The 23,865-nt window shown below is 38.3% G+C and overlaps 1 pseudogene; it reads right to left on the reverse strand.

Moving 5' to 3' along the window:
• The window catches only part of LOC133260172 (glycoprotein-N-acetylgalactosamine 3-beta-galactosyltransferase 1-like), an 80,205-nt pseudogene extending 57,187 nt beyond the window's left edge, over nucleotides 1-23,018 (reverse strand).
• Nucleotides 23,019-23,865: the final 847 nt, after the last annotated feature.

A 23,865-nucleotide genomic window follows, 5' to 3' on the forward strand; every position in this document is an offset into this window, starting at 1 on the left:
CAAGCTGGATTTAGAAACTGGAGAGGAATCAGAGATCAAATTGCCAACATCCATTGGATCATAGAAAAAGCAAGAGAATGCCAGAAAAATATCTACTTCTGCTTCATTGACTACGCTAAAGCCTTTGACTGTGTGGATCACAACAAACTTGGAAAATTCTTAAAAGATATGGAAATACCAGACCACCTTACCTGCCTCCTGAGAAATCCATATGCAGGTCAAGAAGCAACAGTTGTAACCAGACATGAAACAATGGACTGGTTCCAAATTGGGAAAGAAGTACATCACGGCTGTATATTGTCACCTTGCTTATTTAACTTATATGCAGAGTACATCATGAGAAATATGGACTGAATGAAGCATAGGCTGGAATCAAGATTGCAGGGAGAAATATCAATAACCTCAGATAAGAAGATGACACCACCCTTATGGCAGAAAGCAAAGAGGAATTCAAGAGCCTCTTGATGAAAGTGAAAGAGAAGAGTGAAAAAGCTGGATTAAAACTCAACATCCAAAAAACTAAGATCATGGCATCTGGTCCCATCACTTCATGGCAAATAGAAGGGGTAGCAATGGAACAGTGACAGACTTTATTTTTGGGGGCTCCAAAATCACTGCAGATGGTGACTGCAGCCATGAAATTAAAAGATGCTTGCTCCCTGGAAGAAAAGTTATGACAAACCTAAACAGTATACTGAAAAGCAGAGACATTACTTTGCCAACAAAGATTTGTCTAGTCAAAGCTATGGTTTTTCCAGTAGTCATGTATGCATGTGAGAGTTGGACCATAAAGAAAGCTGAGCACCAAAGAATTGAAGCTTGTGAACTATGGTGTCGGAGAAGACTCTTGAGAGCCCCTTGGACTGCAAGGAGATCAAACCAGTCAATCCTGAAGGTGATCAACCCTGAATATTCATTGGAGGGACTAATGGTGAAGCTGAAGCTCCAATACTTTGGCCACCTGATGTGAAGAACTGACTCACTGGAAAAGACCCTGATGCTGGGAATGATTGAAGGCAGGAGGAGAAGGGAAAGACAGAGGATGAGATGGTTGGATGGCATCACCAACTTCATGGACATAAGATGGACATGTACAAGCTCTGGGAGTTGGTGATGGACAGGGAAGCCCGGCGTGCTGCAGTCCATGGGGTCTCAAAGAGCCAGACATGACAGTGACTGAACTGAACTGAAGATTGTTTCACTTACAAGTTTAAATGTTATACTGGCTACTCTAAATTTTATGTCTCAATAAATTCAGCACAGATTAGTTCAGCCTGAGCTCCAGGCATAGTAAACAATATAGTTACCACAGAAAAAAAAGTTTTACTAATATTTTTATTTTGAGTTATATACAAGCTGCATTTAACTTCAGGAATGGACTACTTGGGGCTTCCCAGGTATCACTAGTGGTAAAGAACCCACCTGCCAATGCAGGAGACATAAGAGAGGTGGGTTCAATCCCCGGGTCGGGAAGGTCCTGGAGAAGGGCATGGCAACCCACTCCAGTATTCTTGCCTGCAGAATCCCATGGACAGAGGAGTCTGGCAGGCTACAGTCCACAGGGCTACACAGAGTCAGACACCACTGAAGCAACTTAGCATGCACACACATGGACTTTTTGTGCATTTATATTAATTCATGATCTTGTATCTAATGAGCATTCTAGCTGATTGAATTAAAATGTCAGCCTATTTAGAAGAAATTTTATAATTAGAAACCACAAAAGCATTTAAAGAAAGTAGAAATGTCCCTTTAGCTGTCTCCAAACCAAATCAAGAGCAGACATTTTAATTCTCTACCATTCTTTCTTATTTAACCCAGAAATCCTTATACTTGAATGCAACCATTTACTCATTCAACAGAACTGTGTCTAGAGTAATCTTTTCCTCCCTGGGAAATTTTGGTTTAAAAAAGTGACACATGTTGGAGGAAGCCTCTGCCCCACCCTTTAACATCTAGGCACAGGAAGCAGAAGGTGTGCTTTCCAACCTGAAGAAGAGAAGTGAAGTCAGCATCTAGAGAACTCCTTCCCACAGTCAGTGTCCTGGCATTGCTGTTTATTGGGAGGACAAGCTGGTTCACACTTTCCTATGTTTGCCCACCAGCTCCTCTACTTGGAGGGGCTCTGTCAGTGTCTCCAGCACATCACCTCTGCCTTATAAGCACATTCACCTCTTAAGCCCACCTCTTTCATTAAGTCCTTCCTGAACATCCCTCATCTCAGCGCATTCTGTTGTTTGACTGCACAGGAAGAGCACAGCATTTGCTTTTGACCAGTCAAATAAATTTATATATTTTCTATTTATATATAAATACACAAGTTGGAGAGAAAGGTAAATTCCTGCTTGTCACCACTTTCCTCCGGCTGTGTTACCTATCAGTAAAGAGTGGACATTCTGGGTTGGAACAGCTTTATTTAAGTCTGGTTCCTCATTTATTAGTTGCAGAACATATAAGTTATAATTTATTTCACTTTGCTGTGCCTCAGTTTTCTCTCTTTGAAATCAGGGATAATAGTAGTCATTCTGAAAATCGAGGATATGCAGTTACCTTATAACGTAATTGTAAAACATTAAATTGTATAAATAAATAGCACAGTGTAAGCATTCAATGGGCTTCCTAGGTGATGTGAGTGGTAAAGAACCCACCTGCCAGTGCAGGTAGATATAAGATTCACGAGTTTGATCCCTGGGTCCAGAAGATCCCCTGGAGGAGGGCACTGCAACCCATTCCAGTATTCTTGCCTGGAGAATCCCATGGACAGAGGAGCCAGAGGGCTGCAGTCCATAGGCTCGCCCAGAGTCAGACACGACTGAAGCCACTTAGTACACATGCAAGCATTTAATACACATTAGCTATTAAGTAAAGAATTTCAGCAGTCCATATCCACAGGCAATTTCAGAGAGAGAAAGAGTCACCCATGGAGAGAAAATCTCTTCTGGTTGCTCCAGAAAATTACCTCTGCCTCAGAGTGTAGGGGGCAGTGGGACCCAGGTATCTTTGCTTTTCCAAAGACCAAAGCCATGGGCTCTCACTTTCTTTTATGGCACTTTTGTATGAGTCCTTTGGAGTCGGAGTCAAGGATTTTAAGGGAGTTATTTTTGCAAGAGTTAACCTCTCCTTTTGCAAATAATGACCTGGGCTAGGAGGATGCCAGATGAGTTTCCATAGGTACAAACAGACTGACAATGGCCTGCCTGGGACAAGGAAGCTGGTGGAAAAGGTCCCATTTCTTGGCCACTTCGGTTTGGGTTATAACCTCTAACTCTCTGTGGTAAGTTTGCTAGTCATACAGATAGCGAGGTTGTCTGAACAACATGGTGGATCTTTCACCATGTTTTTGTTGATCTTGCCTACAGTCAACAGTGAATAGTTTAAAAACAATATTTAACTCTGAGTATAAACTAAAGAGAATATCAACATTTTTTTTTTTTAGCTTCGGAACAAAGGGAAACTTACTATTCTGAAAAGTTTTACATCTATAAAACTCTGCAAGTAAATAAGACCCAACATATTCATCTGATGAAGTGATAAAATTTGCCCTTTAATTTTATGCTGTAATCTCTAATCTCTATAGCACAAAAAAGGTCACTGCACAAAAATAACACCATGGCAGATTTTTATTGAATACTTTACAGTAGATTACAAAAATTATAAGAATACAAATGATGAATATAGTATTAGCTATCGTTTATTGCCTATCTGCTTGTGTCAGGTGCTTTATGTGACACACACTCATCCATCCTTCAGGTATATTCTGAGCATCCGCCGAGGGGATGCCATTAACAATACAAAAATGACCTCTGCTCTCATAACCAGCCTAATGAAGTGGAGCGACATTAAGCACTCATCACCATTAACCAATTTTCATTGTGGTCAAAACCATAAAGGATAAATTCAAGTGGCATGGGAAGACTTTGCTGAAGGAGTGATATTAAAACTGTAAATGACAAGATGCCAAGTGAGGTAGTGATGAGGGACAGAGACACTTTCAGGTAAAGAATACGGTATTTGATGATCAAAGGTCAGGTGTCGTCTCCATTTTACAGGAAGAAAAACAGAGCAATGTTAAAAATACTAATTTTGACAAAAATAAAGTCTGGGAACTTGACTGCTAAATTACACTTTTATAGAAATATACTCATTTAGGAAATAGAAGTCCTAACTGTGGACACAGTTAAAAACTAATATCCACACTGGGAATTGATGACACTTTTATAATTATTTGCTGTGTAAGAATTTAATCTATAAATATTAAAGATTAAATTCTACTCATATGCAAAGCCTGTTCTTTGATTACAGTGTTCATTTTTTCCAGCATTTGGAGAAAAGGGCTTATTGTTTCTAATATTCCTATTACCCAAACCTTTGCATTCCTTTCTCTCTGTTGTGCTAGGAAAGTTTTGAATCTCAACATCTTTAAAGGTAGACCATGCCCTGGGGGTCAACTCAGCAACTTGTTTAATCTTTTACATCCCTCCAGGAGATTCTGATTCTGCTAAAGTTTGGGAATCACTTCTTGAATTCTATCTTGAGAAACTTACATTTTTATTTCTTAGATTAGGGGAAAAACTCTTTAGCATCAGTTCAATGTTATGTGTTTTTTTCTTTTAAATTTTTTTAATCTATTTATTTTTTTACTTTACAATATTTTATTGGTTTTGCCATATATTGACATAAATCTGCCATGGGTGTACATGTGTTCCCCATCCTGAACCCCCCTCCCACCTCCCTCCCCATCCCATCCCTCTGGGTCATCCCAGTGCATCAGCCCTGAGCATCCTATATCATGCATTGAACCTGGACTGGCGATTCGTTTCACATATGATACTATACATGTTTCAATGCCATTCTCCCAAATCATCCCACCCTCGCCCTCTCCCATAGAGTCCATAAGACTGTTCTTTACATCAGTGTCTCTTTTGCTGTCTCACATACAGGGTCATCATTACCATCTTTCTAAATTCCATATATATGCATTAGTATACTGTATTGGTGTTTTTCTTTCTGACTTACTTCACTCTGTATAATAGGCTCCAGTTTCATCCACCTCATTAGAACTGATTCAAATGTATTCTTTTTAATGGCTGAGCAATATTCCCTGTGTATATGTATCACAGCTTTCTTATCCATTCGTCTGCTGATTGACATCTAGGTTGCTTCCATGTCCTGGCTATTATAAACAGTGCTGCGATGAACATCAGGGTACACGTGTTCTTTCAATTCTGGTTTCCTCAGTGTGTATGCCCAGCAGTGGGATTGCTGGGTCATATGGCAGTTCTATTTCCAGTTTTTTAAGGAATCTCCACACTCTTCTCCATAGTGGCTGTACTAGTTTGCATTCCAACCAACAGTGTAAGAAGGTTCCCTTTTCTCCACACCCTCTCCAGCATTTATTGCTTGTAGACTTTTGGATCGCAGCCATTCTGACTGGCATGAGATGGTACCTCATTGTGGTTTTGACTTGCATTTCTCTGATAATGAGTGATGTTGAGCATCTTTTCATGTGTTTGTTAGCCATCTGTATGTCTTCTTTGGAGAAATGTCTGTTCAGTTCTTTGGCCCACTTTTTGATTGGGTCATTTATTTTTCTGGAGTTGAGCTGCAGGAGTTGCTTGTATATTTTTGAGATTAATTCTTTGTCCATTGCTTCATTTGCTATTATTTTCTCCCATTCTGAAGGCTGTCTTTTCACCTTGCTTATAGTTTCCTTTGTTGTGCATAAGCTTTTAATTTTAATTAGGTCCCATTTGTTTATTTTTGCTTTTATTTCCAATATTCTGGGAGGTGGGCCATAGAGGATCCTGCTGTGGTTTATGTCAGAGAGTGTTTTGCCTATGTTTTCCTCTAGAAGTTTTATAGTTTCTGGTCTTATGTTTAGATCTTAAATTCACTTTGAGTTTATTTTTGTGTATGGTGTTAGAAAGTCATCTAGTTTCATTCTTTTACAAGTGGTTGACCAGTTTTCCCAGCACCATTTGTTGAAGAGATTGTCTTTTCTCCTTTGTATGCTTTTTCTAAAAAAATGTTATATAGAACTCTTCTTCCTAAGAACTCACATAACATACACAGTTCATGTATTACAGGTAAATACCATCTTTAGTGAGCAGTATCATATTCTTTTATGTTATTAAAATATAAGTAATGAAGTTATTTATGTATTTGCCATAGCAAATCAACAAATATCTGTTGCATACTCTGTATGTATCCACTCAAGTCTTAGGCACTAAAGGACAAAGTAAGGATAAATATATTTTTCCTAAACAAGACATCAGAAAGACATTTTATTCATCATTTGTGGTAATTAAGATAAACCTTCTTTATTTATACTCTACTAAGTTCCATTGATTGAAGATCTCACAATCTTATTGAGGAAATGAGGCTTATAAAGTAAAAACAATTAGTAATTAGTACATAATAATTTCCTGTCAAGTGACATCTTGTATAGTATAAATTATTAATGCTTCACTTGTGAGAATAGAGGAATTATTGTGAAATTAAAAAGAAGGAAGCCTTCAGCGGAAACAGTTGAAATGAGCCTTCAACATGAACAAAAGTGTGTTTGGTAAAAAGGAGAAGATGAAGGGTTTTGGTAAGGAAGAGCATATAAGAACAGTGGTGAGAAGATGGAGATTACCAAATGTGCAAGACAAGAAGATGGTTATTTAGAGTAGTTGAGGAAATACTTTAATTAATTCAGAGTTTAATCATATTAAACGTTAATATGAGTGTACTTACTTTTGCGATTTAAACTGCATTAACACTGTATAGCCCATAAATCATGGAGGACTTGAAAATGTGACCTGAAATGAACGGATATATGCTAATTTACTTGAGACTGGTGAAGAGCAGGGAAGTCTGATAAGGACAATGGAACATGACAAGATAAAGGACTGTGATTACAGTGGACACATGTATTGTTTGATCCTTGATCTGACCAGTAAGAGGTAAATCTAAAACATGAGAATGCTTTGGGGAAGGAGAAAACAGTGTGGCAAAACTATGGCAGCAGGCAGAATATACCCAAGTGCCACCATCCCATGCATTCTGCCATTTGTCCATCAACAAGTAGGCTAGCCTTCCTACATCAGCTTTCCCCCTCTTCTCTACCATATTCAACCTTTTGAATTTTATATTACAGATTGAAATAAGGAGGGAAAAGTAGAAAAAAGAGATAGGCAAGATCAGACTAGGGAAGAAATTTAGGGAAAGGTAAATATAAGCCTGAGGCTTAAGAGATTTATATGAAAAAAAAAAGGAAAAAAGCTAAGTAATGCCATGGACTGTGTACACGATCCACCACATGAGAAAAACATGAAAAGACACGAGTTATTTTGTAACTGCATATAGTGGTTATCTGTGTGTTCTTTGTTCTGAGACTGAACCACATGACTCATGATGTCAGTTTAGTGAATATCAAGTTTATACTGTTATATTTACTATGAGAAAGAAAAATGCACCTCTTAAGTACATCATGAGTTAAAAGGCTAAGCCATGTCACTCGCCAGCTTGTTCCTATTTCTAATCTCTAAAGAGAATCCACATTCTCCATGGCTTGTGAAGAGCCACCCACTGCTTCCTCAATCACTGTACCCAGGAAATGTCTCTAGATTGAGAAGAGGGAGGGAATGAGGAAGGCAGAGATATTCCGGAACCAGCGCAGAACAGTCTCTAAGATAAAGCCCCATTCTGTGACTCATCTCATTCTGACTCCAAAATAAATTACCGTAACTTCAATCACCTCTCGCTGCTGCTGCTGCTGCTAAGTCGCTTCAGTCGTGTCCAACTCTGTGCGACCGCATGGACTGCAGCCCACCAGGCTTCTCCGTCCATGGGATTCTCCAGGCAAGAACACTGGAGTGGGTTGCCATTTCCTTCTCCATCAATCACCTCTTACATGACTATTATTTTGTAGGAAGCACAGATACATTTCTTTGAGAGAAGAAAAATACCTTTCTTTATGGAATCCCCCTCAAGTTTTTTTCTGAGTTGATGATTAGAACAATAACAGTCAATATTTGCTGAGTGTCTACTATGTGCCAGGATTCTACTTGGTACTCTGTAGGTTTTACATGTGAAACAAGCCCTCTGAGAAGGTTCTGTTATTATCATCACAGGCATGGAGGGAGCAGTTGAGGATGGAGGGTAGAAAGGCACAGGAGAGTCAGGCAGAAATCTGTGAGTGTGGACTTTATCATGGGGGACTGGAGGGCTGTACGGGATTTTAACGCAGTAATACTATCATGTTGCACGGTAATCAGAGCGCAGAACCTGAATTATTCAAGGCTTCAACTAAAGTGCATTTGCTTAAACACCCAGATCAGAATTTGGGTAAAAAGGAGAGTTGGTGGTGAATGTTCCTGTTTATAATCCAACACTTGGGACTCACCGTAGGTGAATAACAAAATGGCTCAGTGCCAGGCAAGTCCTGACTCAAATGACACCCTCTCCTGCAACATATTAAATGTTTCACAAATTGCAGAAGATGTGTTTTTTGACTAGAGAGATCATTTCAGTTGTGAACTCTTTCAGAATTTTCCATTTTAAGTAAATAGATTTAATTTTCTTCTTTCTATTCATATGCAGATCTGCTAAATTATGTTTCACAGAAAGTAAAGTGGTCAGATTTAATCAGATCATTCATTCTTCCCAGACAGGGCTCTCAGTAATTACTTTTTATCTCAGATAATTTTAATTTGCCTTACATTTACATAATGAAATTATTTTGTATCAGCTTGCAAGGTCTCAGGAGGAATATTTTAAAATATCAACATTCAGTAGTCATTAATTGTTTATTTCACTTGTTTAACAATATTTATATATATTCTACTATGTGTAAGGAGCTGTTGCCATAGGCACATTGATTAGAAAGATAATCATGATTGTCTACAAAACACAAAGCTAAACAATAATTTGAATGTCTATGAAAAATAATCCAGATATTACAGGGCCCAATGCGAATTTTAGAGGGACCCTGCAATCAGGTATGACCACCTTCACAAGAATATTAATATATAATTTTATTCTTATTTTTAATTTGTAGACCAAATGTATGACAATTTTTTGTGTGTTTTAGAAAGTGGTTTAAATACAGTCCATGAATTCCTATAGCTTAATTGCTTTGTAATCAGAGTCTAAATCTTACTTACTTTTGTAATCTCTGTATCTAGCACACAGTTGGACACAAAGCAGACACAAAATGTTTTTTGTTGAATGAAAAATGAGTAATAAAAATTACCTTCTTTTCCCTGTTAACCATTGGCTGTTAAATCTATGGGGCCATTTTTTAAATTGGCTATGAAATCTCCTGTTGAAAATTGATTCTGTATTAATGATGTCATCACTTATTTGGTACTTATGAAATCAAGCTTACTGTCATTTTTCCCCTTGCATATATATTCTGTTCAGTCATTTTTATCATATAAATACTGGTGGTTCCTCAAAGATTAGCATTGTGAAAACATGAATGATTTGTTTATATGTGAATAATATATATTGACATTTTCATCACCTTTGAATTTTACTGAAATGTGCACACTTTAAGGTTTATCATTATTAATATTAAAATAATTTGAAACAAAGTAGTTTGTTTTGCATTAATGAAGCTCTTAGGCAAACTATTCCTCCACTGTCAAATTAATGCAGAAATATAAATATCATTCTCCGAGGAATCATGAACTTGAACACATGGTAATATCAGGATTTTAACAGCTGATTGAAAAAGAAAAAAAAAAAAACTTTTGCTGAAACTATATACTTAACAAATTTTAAACACTGAAGAAAGATTTAGATTTTAGATTAAGCAGATGTAAGAAACAAATCAGTCAAATTGAAAGAGAACAAATAAACTCTCTAAAATTCCAAATTCAACAAAATACTTATGTATTTTCTTCATTTATTCCTCCAAATAATTGAATAAGAAATAATTTATTTGAAGCTGTATTTAAAGAGTTATATCATGGGGGTATTAAAAAGACAACAGTTATAATACCTATTTAAAATTTATTGGATTTATTATGGTATAATATATCTGAAATAATAGTCCATAATGTAGTATTTTATGAGTTGTTCAGAGTGGATGTTGTTGCATAAGGAGCTTTACAAAAATAATGAATTGTCAAGTCTGATTTGTCTCAGCACCCAAAGTTCATGCACAAAATAATATAAAAATACACAGAGGTAGTGACATCTATACCTCAAAGTGAACACAATAGTTTCTTTTTAAAATGGATTTTTCCATGTCAACTTAGAAATACTACTTCTGCATGAATTTATCTTTCTTATCCAAAGGATTTCATAATTTTTCCTTTTACTTCATGCTGTATTTCCTCTTCTTCCTTCATTATATTACAATAAATTTTCTTCTCATTTAAATTCCTTCTTCCTATGTTTTTCTGTTATCATTTTCACCCATTCCCCAGTTCCAGGTACCACCTTAATTTTACCTTATTTCACAGCCTGGATTATATCCTTATTTCCATCACCAAGTTAGCAATTTCATTTAACTCCTTTCATAAGAACTATGTAGATGAAGGACCCTTTTGTCCATATATGTGTATGTGTTCAGTCACGTCTGACTCTTTGTGACCCCATGGCCTATAGCTCACCAGGCTCCTCTGTTCATGGAATTTCCCAGGCAAGAATACTGGAGTGGGTTACCATTTCCTCCTCCAGGGAATCTTTCAGACCCAGGGGTCAATCCCACGTCTCCTGCGTCTCCTGCATTGGCAGGCAGATTCTTTACCACTGAGCCACCTGGGAAGCCTGTCCACTAATATCTTCACCTAATAAACCTTAAATCCTCAAAGTATAGTGAACATCCAAATGGTCTCCCCATAACATCTCAGGAAAATTACCATGATGCCAGGTTCCCAGTGCCTTTTCTTGAGGTGGCAGCAATGAATCTCCCTGTCTATATCCTAAAGCAAAAGGCATACAGAACTGGGCAGATAACTATTGCCTCCAGATGTTTATCCATTACAGGGGCTATAAAGGCAATTGCTTTTCTCAGATGGAGCTGAATATCCATTTTATTCATAGGAAAAGCATTGGAAAAATAACTGTAATTCTCTAAGATACTGCATGACTACATTGCTTTAAGTGATCTCCAAGGGGCCTGAAAATTTAATTGGATTCTATGCAATTATGAAATTGTATCAGGAAGCAACTTAATAAGCAAGGTATTTTGTTCTTTGGAAGAGTAAAGACATTGAATAATTTTCTTCTGTTCTGCATGGCTATATCCATTCAAGGAATGTGGATATAGAAAAGCATTTATAATTTCCCTCATAATCAAAATGTTTATTCATGAAATTTTAGGCAGAGGGATGGGTTAATGTTTCACCAACACTGAGCCCTTCCTGAATCCTAAAATGAATAATAATGCATGATTTCTTACGTGTACAGCAGAGACTGTTTAAATTGATGTGTTCTTCAAGAGTAGCTTTGTAAACGGTATGGAAAACCATTGCTTTGCGTTTTTCATCTTCTACCTTAACCTACAGAAGTTAGTTTCAGGCAGAGGAAACTTCCAACTTTATGTTATAGTCTTATGTCTTCTCACAGGATAGCTCAGTCTTAAACTTACCATTAAGACTGAGCTATCCTGTTTAAGACTGAGCTATCCTGTGAGAAGCCATAAGACTATAAAATAAAGCTGGAAGTTTTACCCACTCCAGTATTCTTGGGCTTCCCTTGTGGCTCAGCTGGTAAAGAATCCGCTTGCAATGTGGGAGACCTGGGTTCAATCCCTGGGTTGAGAAGATCCCCTGGAGAAGGGAAAAGCTACCCACTCTAGTATTCTGGCCTATGGGGTCACAAAGAGTTGGAAACAACTGTGAGACTTGCACTTTCAAACTTACCATTAAGAATGGTGAGTGCAAGCATTCTGCAGGTCCTATTCCTCTGCTGAGGGGGTTTAAGGCATGAAGGCACTGCTCAGACATGTCATGATGATGTTGTGTCTCCTTGTGGCCCCAACCAGCTTCTGGTTCCATGAGTTTGTGTTTACAATCTCTAGGGAGAAAGCCTTCTTCCCCCAGCTGGGATCTCAGAGGACAGGTCAGCTGTGTCACAGCTTTTCCACCAGCATCGAAGTAAGTAAATCCACTTCAGGCTTGTCTTAGAAGTTCTTATGAGCTTAGTCTCTCAGTTGTGTCTGATTCTTTGTGACGCTATAGCCTGCCAGGCTCCTCTGTCCATGGGATTTTTCAAGCGAGAATACTGGAGCGGGTTTCCATTTCCTCCTCCAGGGGATCATCTTGGATTGACCCAGGAATTGAACTCACTTCTCCTGTGTCTCCTGCATTACAAGTGGATTCTTTACCCACTGAGCCAGTGGGGAAGTCTTTCTCCTGGCTTTATCAAAGAGCCATGCATTTGGCAGGTTTAGGAAATTTCTGCGGCCCATTAATTAACTGAGAAGCTGGCTTCTCGCTTGGCCACAGAATTCTTTGCTAGTAAGTGACTGGACCGTGTGAGTCCAACACTGTCATATGGCAGAGGAGATCTGTGTGCTTCAGATATAGACAGAGCTGGGTTGAGTCCCAGTTCAGAGATGACCTAACTGTGAGAAATCGAAAAGTTTATTTAAGTCCACTGAGTCCTGGGTTCTTAATTTTAAGTTAGGGTAGCTTAACTGTACCAGTTGTTTGAAAGTTACAGGTAATAGAGTGTGAAATGCTTAGAATAACACTTCATGAGCAATATGTGGGCTTCCCAGGTGGCACTAGTGGTAAAGAACCCACCTGCCTAATTAGGAGACATAAGAGACTTGGGTTCAATCCCTGGGTTGGGAAGATCCCTGGAGGAGGCTATGGCAACCCTCTCCAGTATTCTTGCCTGGAGAATCCCATGGACAGAGGAGCCAGGCAGGCTATAGTCCATAGGGTTAAAGAGTAGGACAAGACTGAAGCAACTTAGCATGCATAGAACGAGCATAGACTGAGGGTTTGTTAAGAGCAACTGATTAGGTGTGAATAAAAATTAGTTTTCTTGTTTGGCTTGTTTGTGATCATTTACCATATTCATCAGGACTTGAATAGCCAGGGAAGAAGCCTTATGAACAAAAATTTACCTGGAAAAACAAAATAAAGTTTCCAAATCATGAAATAAATCCTGGTTCCAAATGAAGTCTCCAACTAGTAAAGATGAAGATAGCATAAAGGTTTAAAAAAATTATAGCTTTTATATATCAAAGATAAAAACATAAAAATTATTATTCTGAAAAGGTACTTACAGTGTTCCAAAGTAACTCATAAGAAAAAAAATTAGCTTTCCATTTAGAAAAATTATTGTAGCAAATAGACACCACATTTTTTTCCCCTAGTATTAAGCCAGTACAAAACTTCTACATGGCTCTTGGAAAACACATAGGGAAAACTAATTAACATTTCAGAATTCTATGCTAACAGGTTATAATTTCCTCTCTTAAATAATAGAGTGCATGAGTTAAATATACCAATGATGAACAATGTAGATTTTGGGAATATTTGTGAAAAGTGATTTTCATAAAAAGAGAAATTTTCCCCAGCAGGTATTTACCTAGGCAACAAAAACCTTAAGCAAAACAATTTACTTTTTCTTCACAAGAAACCCTTCTAGCTGGCATGAAGGCACTGGTTAGGTATGTCATGATGACATTGTTCTGTTTCCCTGTGGCCCCAACTGGCCTCTGGTTCCATGGGTCTGTAAGCATCCCTCACTGGTTTAGACTCCCCCGGCATTCCAGGTGTGCTCATTATCCCAGTGGATAGAGCCTTGAGACAGAAATGCTTTGTGAGACCATGTGGACCGTGTATGGGACTGAACCTGTTAGAGCCTCTCTATAAACTAGTGAAAACTAGTGCTTACCAGTGGAGAGAGGGGAGGGAGGAGGGGCAAGGGGCAAGGGTAAGGAGTTAAAAAGTTCCAGGTACTGTGTCTGAAATAAATAAGATACAAGGATATAGTGTAAATCAAAGGAATATTGTCAATGTAACTATAAAAGGAGTAAAACCTTTAAAAATTGTGAATCACCATGTTGTTCTCCTGTAACACTGTACATTGACTATGCTTCAAGTAAAAAAAAGGTAATGCACATGTTTGAATATACTAGTTATATCCCCACCCTGTCTTTCCACGCACTCACACACATCCAAATACACAGCTTTGTATTGGATATTTCATATTTCATAGATTCAGTTGTTTTGACTCTTTGCTTCAATAAAGCATTTCAGTGAGTTCCGTTTGTAATAGGTGATTCATTTTCATCCTACTATCTGTCTTTATCATAACCAATTATGATATCAGAAATGTTTTCTGTTACCTCCCCAATAAAAACTAAAATAATTACAAATTTACCAGGAAATATTCCTTGATCCTTCTTTTATTTTCTTTCTAAGAAAGCAAGAAGTGTATTATGGTATAAAAAATGTAGTAAACTGCTGAAAATCACTAGGAGAAAATTACAAATATAAATAATACTATATTTATGTTACTTATGAAAATGTTGTTCAGAGACTAGAATGAAGGCTCAAACTCTCTCCCAAACTGAAGTTTTAATAGTGCTCCATCACATTATTCCTTTGAAACAATAAAAAATGTACTAATGAATGCGAACAACTCTCTTTTGCGTGGTAAAGAGAAAGAAAAGAAGTATAAGATTATACAATATTCTTTTTAAAAATAATTTTATTTATTTTTGTCTGTGCTGGGTCTTTGCTGCATGGGCTTTCTCTAGTTGTGGCAAACAGGGGCTATTCGTTATGATGCATGGTCTTCTCACTGCAGTGACTTGTCTTGTTGTGGAGCACAGGCTCTAGGGCACGTGACCTCAGTATTTGCAGCTCCTGGGCTCTAGAACAGGCTCTAGGCTCAACACTGGGGTGCATGGGCTTAATTGCTCTGAGGCATGTGGGATCTTCTCAGATCAGGGATCAAACCCTTGTCTCCTGCATTGGCAGGCAGATTCTTTACCTCTGAGACACCAGGGAAGCCCTACAATATTCTTTATTAAAGAAATTCTTCAGCTTCTAAGTCTGTGCCACAAAATAAAAATACCTGTATGACAGAGTTGTTTTTTCCTTTTGTCTATGGGTAGGGAAATCAGCTCTGCATTTCCCTGAGTAAATGACCATTTTTAAACTCACTTCACTTTTTTTTCAGTGCAAACTGTTGTACGCAGTCGGCCCTCTGCAGGTTCCGAATCCCGCAGATTTGAACACTTCTGATCCACAGTTGGTTGAATCCAAAGATGCAGACTCTTTAAATACGGAGGGTCCACTGCACTGTATCATTCTGTTCAGGGGACTTGAGGACCTGGAGTTTCTGTATGGAGGGTTTCTGGAGTCAGTCTCTTGCGGATACCCATGGGTGACTGTATCAAGATATACTACCTACTCTCTCCCAAGGCTAAGCATCACATGGCAAAATTTGGTTAGAAACAAAAGAATGTTTAGGGTTTTAGTAAAGCTAGAGTACTTCTTTGGGGAATCAACAGTTGGAGACATTGTTTGTCAAACTTATTCCTTCATATATTTTCTTCCTGGTTTTATCCATAGGCCTTACGACACTGGGCATAACCATTTTGATCATGTTATCTTTGTTGGATGGATCAACACAGCACAGCTTCTTTTTGCCATCCTCTAAGCAATAATGTCAGTAAAATTGTGTATGATATACTAGTTATAAAGGTATAAAGCATAAAATAGGTAAATTTTGAAATTTCTGTCTAATATGATCTAAAATTAGTTGATACATCCACAGTGGTCTGTTGGCCACATTCGAAGAGACACTGGCCACAGCTACAGCTGAGATCTTCCTTTATTTAACTGTAATATTTTAGTGGTTTATTTGGTGCTGCCTTTTCCCCTACAGTTACTAAACTTTATTTACACATTATACCAACATTTTGAGAAAGACTGCTGTACAAAATCTCAGACTATTCAGAAAAGAATTTTGTGTGTGCTTAGTCATGTCTGACTCTGTGATCCCATGGACTGTAGCCCTCCAGGCTCCTCTGTCCGTGGGATTGTGCAGGCAAGAACACTGGAGTGGATTTCCCTTTCCTTCTCCAGGGGGTCTTTGAGAACTTTCATCTCCTGCATGGGCAGGTGGATTCTTTACCACTGGGACACCAGGGAAGCCCCAAAGAAAAAAACCAGGTGGCTAGTCCTGCTTCACACTATCTGGAAAACTCTGATATCCTCACTGACTGCTTGAATAGATCCTGCTTTGCATAAATACATTTAATAACTTTGTATCCATAATGCCAACAGTTTATCCTATGAAACACTGGATTATAGCCTTTACTCTATTACATTATTTAACAATTTCAGAACCAAACAGATGAATAACAAGTAAGGAAACTGAATTTGTGATTAAAACCCTCCCAAACAAAGAAAAGCCCACAACCATAGGACTTCACTAGTGAATTCAAACACTTAAAGAATTAACGCCAATCTTTCTCAAACTCTTCTGAAAGTTGGAAAATGAAGGAGCACTCCCAAATTCATTTTATGATGTTAGCATTACCCTGATACCAAAGCCAAAATAGAACACTGCAAGAAAAGAGAACTGCAGGCCAACAACCTTGATGAATAGAGAGGGAAAATTTCTCAACAAAATATTAACAAATAAAATTCAACAGCCTTTTAAAAGGATCATACACCACAATCAAGTGGGATTTACCCATGGGATGCAAGGACAGTCCATTTATTATTTTCTACAATTTTTTATATGTTATATATTATATATTTTATATATATTATATATATATATTTTAATATATAATATATAACATGCATATATTTATATAATATGCATGTTATGTAATTTTTATAATATAATTGTGTATATTATATACAAATCAATCACATTAATAAGATGAAAGATAAAAATCATAATCATCTTTATAGATGCAAAAAAAGCATTTGACAAAATTAAGCATACTTTCATGATAAAAACTCTCCATGAATGCTGTATAAAAGGAATGTAACTCAATAATAATAAAGGCTAATTATGATAAGCCCATAGCTATCTTCACACTAAACAGTGAAAGGTTGAAAGTTTTTCCTCAGAGATTGGGATTGAGACAAGGGTACCCACTCTCACCACTTCTAATATCCCACTTACTGTTTGCTCAGTGAACTCTGCCTGTGTGTGGAGAAAATGTTGACAGTGGGCTTAAATAATTCCAGGTTCGTAACAATAAAAGAAGATAAGCATATGCAAATGCAATCAAGTAGCAAGTTTAAAATGACTAATTAACAAATACTTTTATTTGGATGCTATTAAGAAACTCCTTTATTGACAAATGTTTTAGAATCAAATGTTTTTTTGTAAGTAAAAGAAATGTATTTTTTAAGTTAAATGCTCAAGGTTTTAAGGGAGTAGAGAATGATGTCTACTGACCATTTTCCAAAGCAAATAGATTGTTTTTTGCATATATTAATCTAAAACATCAATTTGTGTCCGCCACATGGGAAGATAGGTCATCCTGATACTATAACTTTCCTGATTGTTCTTGTCTTTCTGATCGTCATTCTATGAAGGTAAATCATATGAGTATGGTGATATTTAGTAATAGAAATATACTAGTAAATACAAATTGTTATTGTTTTAGTCGCCAAGTCATGTCCGACTTTTTCGTGATCCCATGAACTGTAGTCCCGCCAGGCTCCTCTGTCCAGCAAATACAAGTGAAGTGATGTGAATACCGTGTCTCATTTTCAGTGTTGAGTACAGATGACTTAAACAGAAGTATAGCCCTGGAAAATAATGCAGGTCCTTAATTTTTATAATCCAGCAATATTTTATATGTCATAAAAGCTATATAAAAACATAGTATAAACCTTAAGAAAATCTGTTATACTTTTCTGATATTAGTAATTCTTTATGAGTTAATCATTGGCAATTTGGGTCTAATATTCCTTTTTCATGAAAAAGCACATATATTTAAATTTCATTAAAAATAACCTTCTAAGATTCAAAAAAAATTCCTCATGTGTAAAAGAATAATTAAGAAGGCCTTAGAACACTTTAACCAGACTTGCCATTTCCCATCATGTTGTAACATTTTCTCATAAAAAAATCATTTGTTTACTTTAGAATCCAGGTTGGTGCTTATTTTTCAAGCAAGCAGCCGTGACTGTTTACAGAGCAGATGTGGATTATAAATAAGCAGAGCAGAACATTTTGGAATAATTCCCTCTCAAGGTACATGAAAATGATATTTAAGCAACTTCTGATATTTCCCAAGAGATCCAGCTTAAAAGTTTGAAATTAATCAAATAACATTGCAGCTCTAAAGCTGTTAAAACATAGACATTTTTCCTGTGCACAGTCTGTCTGCAGTTACTCCCCTCTGCTTCTTCCAGCTTTAACACATCTTACTATGCTGCATGTGGTAGTTACCAGCATCAACAACCGACAACTGGATCCCGGGAAGGGGTTCCAAGCTGGGTCTCATATGGATTATTATTTTGAATCATTTCTTAGTTCTGTTCGCAGCCATATTTGAACGTTTTTTCAAGCCTCTGGTCTACTCACATCACTTTAAGCAAATTACAGAGAAAAAGATGAAGTGAATCTACATATGAATTTTTGACATCACCTGACGATCTCTTTACCATTCAGGATGGAAATTCAGAGTTTTGACTACAAGTACTAACACAGTTTTGGAAAGTCATCACCAAAACAGCCATCATCCCATCATCAGATGACAAAGAAGGACCTCTACACAATACTGGATCCTCTTGTTCTTCACCGAGAATCAGGAGACTGAATGCATGGAGTGTAGCTGCTTCCAGTTCTCAAAGGATACTCGGTAAATTCTAGGTTGAAAAGAAAGTCATTTCATCATCAGTTGTTAGCCATGCTGGAGTTGAGTAAAAGCAGTGAAAATGAAACAAGGCTGCAGTATGTTTCTGTAAAGCAACACAGGGAGGAAAAATGTTCAAAAAGTGAGATATATCCAAGTAGGTCATGTTAAATAACATTGATCTGAGGACTTTGCTACACAGAGTGCCTTAGTACAGACAACCGGAAACCTACAGTCCCCCATCTGTTGATTGCTGCCCTGGGTGAGGAACTCCTGGGTAGTGGCAGTATTGCCTCAAGTTCTTTGTGAAATTCTCAGTGCATGTGAGGGTAGCATATGGTTAAGAGAACAGAGTCTAACATTTTTAAAAAATGTTTTGAAAACTCTCCTCTTTTGCATTCTGCTTCTTCCAGCCTCTTTGCTGTTAGCTCATCAAGCTGGACAATAAGTGGCCCCTGCTCACTTTCTCTTTGGAAGCTGAGTGAAGAGAACTTCTTCTGTCACTGGACTTGGCACCGTTAGCTTGTCTCAACTGTCTGAACTCAAGAAGGGAAAAGTGCCTGGGCTGCTGGGCCCCCGGACAGCGCATTACTGCTGTTTCCCTTGCGTTTAACTTCACTTGACAGTGTGGAGCCTGCTCATACTTCTCAAAGTAGTGTCTAGTAAGCACTTTTGCTGTATGTCTCAGGGAATTCAAACCGGGGCTCTGTATCAACCTAGAGGGGTGGGATATGGAGGGAGATGGGAGGGAGGTTCAAGAGGGAGGGGACATATGTATACCTATGGCTGATTCATGTTGATGTTTGACAGAAAACAACAAAATCCTGTAAAGCAATTACCCTTCAATTAAAAAATAAATAGATTCAAAAAATATTAAAAAAAAAAGTGATTGCTCTTCATTTTGTCTTGGGGACCCTAGAGTTCTAAACTTGAACCACACCAGCTAGACTGGTCTGTTTTATTTATTAGGGATCTAGATAATAGTATGAGAAATGAAATTGGGAAACATTTCGATAAAAAGAGCATGGATACTATTTTGAGAAAAAGGGATGTTCTAGTTAAAAAACATTTTAGAGTGACTAATGTAGTAGTTAAAAGCTAGAATGAATTGGATTAGAATCATGGCTTTACTACTTTTCTTTTCAGTTTTTTTTTTTTTAATGTGGACCATTTAAAAAATCTTCATTGAATTTTTTACAATATTGCTTCTGTTTTATGTTTTGGTTTTTGGCCATGAAGCATAAGGGATTTTAGCTCATGAATAGGAACCACTGGACCACTAGGGAAATCCCTGCACCACTTTTTATTGGAGTGCACCTAATCCAACTCAGCTTCGAATTAGTAAGACTTGTGCTTCAATGCAGGGGGTATGGGTTCAATCTCATACCCCCTGCATTTAGGGAACTAAGATCATACATGCTGTGTGGTCCCCCCAAATTTTATTTTTTAATTTTTAACTTAAAAAATTAAAACTAAGGTTAATAATATTTCAGGGGCTTGTTATGAGAACAAAAAAGGATAATGAAATTAAAACTGTTAACTATTCCTATAATCCCACTCCACAAAATATTTTCATTAAAGTCAATTAAATTGTCTAGTCTAGGATATAGCAGCAGTAGCAGTCTAGGATATAACATCAAAGGCATAGTCCATGAAAAATAATTCAAAAGCTGTACTTCATTAAAATTAAAAGCTTCAGCTCTATTAAGGACACTGTAAAGAGAATGAAAAGACAAACCACAGACTAAAAGAAAATATTTGCAAGACACATCTGATAAAGGACTGTTGTCCAAATACACAAAGAACTCTTAAAACTCAACAGTAAGAAAACTAACAATCCAATTTTAAAATGGACCAAAGACTTTAAGACACCTCACCAACAAAGATATACAGATGGCAAGTGAACATGTAAGGAGAAGCTTCACATCATTTGTCATCAGGAAAATGCAAATTGAAACAAAATGCCATTGCACACTTATTAGAATGGCCAAAATCTGAAACACAAACAACACCAAATGCTGGTGAGGATGGAGAGCAACAGGAATTCTCATTCACTGTCAGTGGAAATGCAAAAAGAAGCACTCAGTTTGCCAGACTGTTAGATTGTTTCTTAAAACACTAAACGTACTTTTACCATATGATCTGGCAATTATGCTCTTTGGTATTTACCCAAAACTTATGTACACACAAAAACATGCTCGTGAATATCTGAGTAGCCTTATTCATTATAGAGAAAACTAGGAAGCAACCAAGATGTTCTTCACCAGGTGAATAAACTGTGGTACATCCAGTCAATGGAATATTATTCAGCACTAAAGAGAAATGAGCTACCAAGCCATGAAAACACATGAGGAAAGATTAAATGCATATTACTTAATGAAAAAGTCAATCTGAACAGCCTGCATGCTGTATGATTCAACCATCTGACCTTTCAGTGTTTGTCACTCAGTCATGTCTGACTCTTTGCAACCCCATGGGCTGTAGCCCACCAGGCTCCTCTGTCCATGGGATTCTCCAGGCAAGAATACTGGAGTGGGTTGCCATTCCCTTCTCCAGGGTATCTTCCTGACCCAGGGATTGAACCTGTGTCTCCTGCATTGCAGGCAGATGCTTTACCATCTGAGCCACTGGGGAAACACCTCTGATCTTTCTGAAAAAGACAAAACTGAACACTGAGAAGATTAGTGGTTTCCAGGGGTGGGTGGTTGGAGGGATGAGTAGGTACAACACAGAATTTTAGGAAAGTGAAAATACTCTGGGTGATACTATAATGATGGATGCTGCTGCTGCTGCTGCTGCTAAGTCGCTTATACAGGACCTTATATCTCTGTCCAAACCCATCAAATGTACAACACCAAGAGTGAATCATAATGGTAAACTACAGACCTTGAGTGATAAGGATATATCTATGTAGGTTCATCAATTCTAATAAATTCTACAAATGTATCACTCTGGTGAACCCTGAGGTCCCAGTCCTCACTGACACCACCAGGATTTCCTACTCAGAGTCACAGTGGCCCAGCCAGGTGTTGGGGACCAAGCGCCCCACCCAAAGTCTGTGCAGGGACAGGACAGCCCAAGATCAAAATTGGGGGTGAGGGGTGAACTGTGCATGCTTGGGCAGCAAGTCTTCCAGGAAACCACCGGCCCTGGGATAGCAACTCAGGTTTCTTATGGAACCTGGGAACCGCAATCCCACCTTTGCCAAGATCCAAAGTCAACAGCAACCTGAATGCACAGTTCCATTCCAAAACCAGAGACTAAGTTGTGTCAGGCCAGCAGAGACCTGAATGGGAGCTCACCTGATAATATCCGGTGCTGTTAGCTCTGACCGCCTTCCGTCACCAGACTCCCGCAGTCTTCCTCCTTCCCCTCTTCCTGCAGAGCTGAGCCTCTCAGGCTCCAAATGCTGCTCCACTCAAACCACCCGTGGGTAGAGGCAGGCTGGGGCCTGGGGCCTGGGGCCTGGTCTGCGTGGGTGGAGTACGGGGTTTTCCAGGAAGGGTGCAGCTGGAGCCCCCAGCGTGCGCTTTGGTGGTTTCAGTGGGTGAAGGGAAGTAAGTGTGGGTCCTGATGGAGGGGCAGGGAGAAGATGGGTTGGGAAGCCCTGAGTATCTGGGGCTACTCAGAGGACGGTGGAACTAGGCTGAGGAAGTGTGAGCTCGCGTGATCTCTTGAGATTTCTGTAGAGACCAGCAGGAGAATCCTGGATGAGAAACAGCTGAATGCCCCAGGTGCTCCCGGCCTCTCATTGCAGGCTCCTTCTTAAGGAGGCTGGCACTTGCCACTTATCAAACAAATCTCAATCCTCATGGACGCCTCCAGGATACCCTAGTCAAGGTCACAGTGAGGTACCGCCTCTCCCCAGGGGCCCAGCCAGGGTGAAAATTCCGGCCCAGTCCCAAAGGCTCTGCAGGTGCAGGACTGCCCCAGGTCAGACTGTGAGAGTGAACTGCTCGTGCTTGAGCAGCAAGCCTCTCGCCTTCCAGGAAACCAAAGGCCCCAAGTTAGCAATTCAGGGTTCTGGCACCCAACCTTGGAACTCAGGTACCACCTCTGCCAAGATCCAAGGCCACAGAAACCTGAACTGCACAGTTTCATTCTGAAATCAGAAATTAAGTTTGTCAGGCCAGCAGAAGACCTGAACTGAACCAGAGTTCACTTGATAGTACCTGGTGCTGTCTGCTTCGGCTGCCTTCCACTGCCAGTCTCCAGCCATCTTTCCCTTTCTCCTCTTTCTGCACACCTGAGTAGGCTGCCCTCCAAATACCACTTGCCTCGATGTCCATGCAAACCAAGGACTCACCTGCCTAATGCCTCCAATAGCTACCACAATATAAAAATATCAGAAGTGAAAAGGATAAAAAAATATGATATAACTGAAAACCCATTATACTATGTCCAAAAATCAATGGGTCAAAGGCTCAAATTATGAAATATAGTTAAAAGATCATAAAAGTACTGCACATCATAATTTTGGAGGTAAATTGATATATATATAGTCAAATTTATAGATGTAAAGGAGAAAGAAATGGCAACCCACTCCAGTGTTCTTGCCTGGAGAATCCCAGGGGCAGCGGAGCCTGGTGGGCTGCCGTCTATGGGGTCGCACAGAGTCGGACACGACTGAAGCGACTTAGCAGCAGCAGCAGCAGCAGCATAGATGTAAAAGCAACTGAAAACAAGGATGATTGAAAGCAAATTAGCTGAGGCTTCAACTCAAAAATTTAAAAATCTAGAAAAATGAGAAAAATTTGAAAATGAAATATTTTTAAAAACTATATAAGAAGGCAATAATTAACATATGAGGAAAAAATCAGTGAAATAGACAAAAAAGTAAAGCATTAACAAAATTCAATCTATTTTTAAAAGACAACTAATATAGACAATTCTCTAGTAAGATTTATCTGGAAAAAAAATTTTAAATAAATATGCAAAATTCAGAATAAAAGAAACCCACCTCTTACAGAGCAGCAATTCTTATAACTGTAACTGAATCTTTTGTTTGCTAAAATTGGCCAGTAAGAAATAGAAAACTGGAATAGTTCAATAACCATTAAAAATAA

The sequence above is a fragment of the Bos javanicus genome, chromosome 14 (assembly GCF_032452875.1).
Source record: "Bos javanicus breed banteng chromosome 14, ARS-OSU_banteng_1.0, whole genome shotgun sequence".
NCBI classification, from domain to species: domain Eukaryota; kingdom Metazoa; phylum Chordata; class Mammalia; order Artiodactyla; family Bovidae; genus Bos; species Bos javanicus.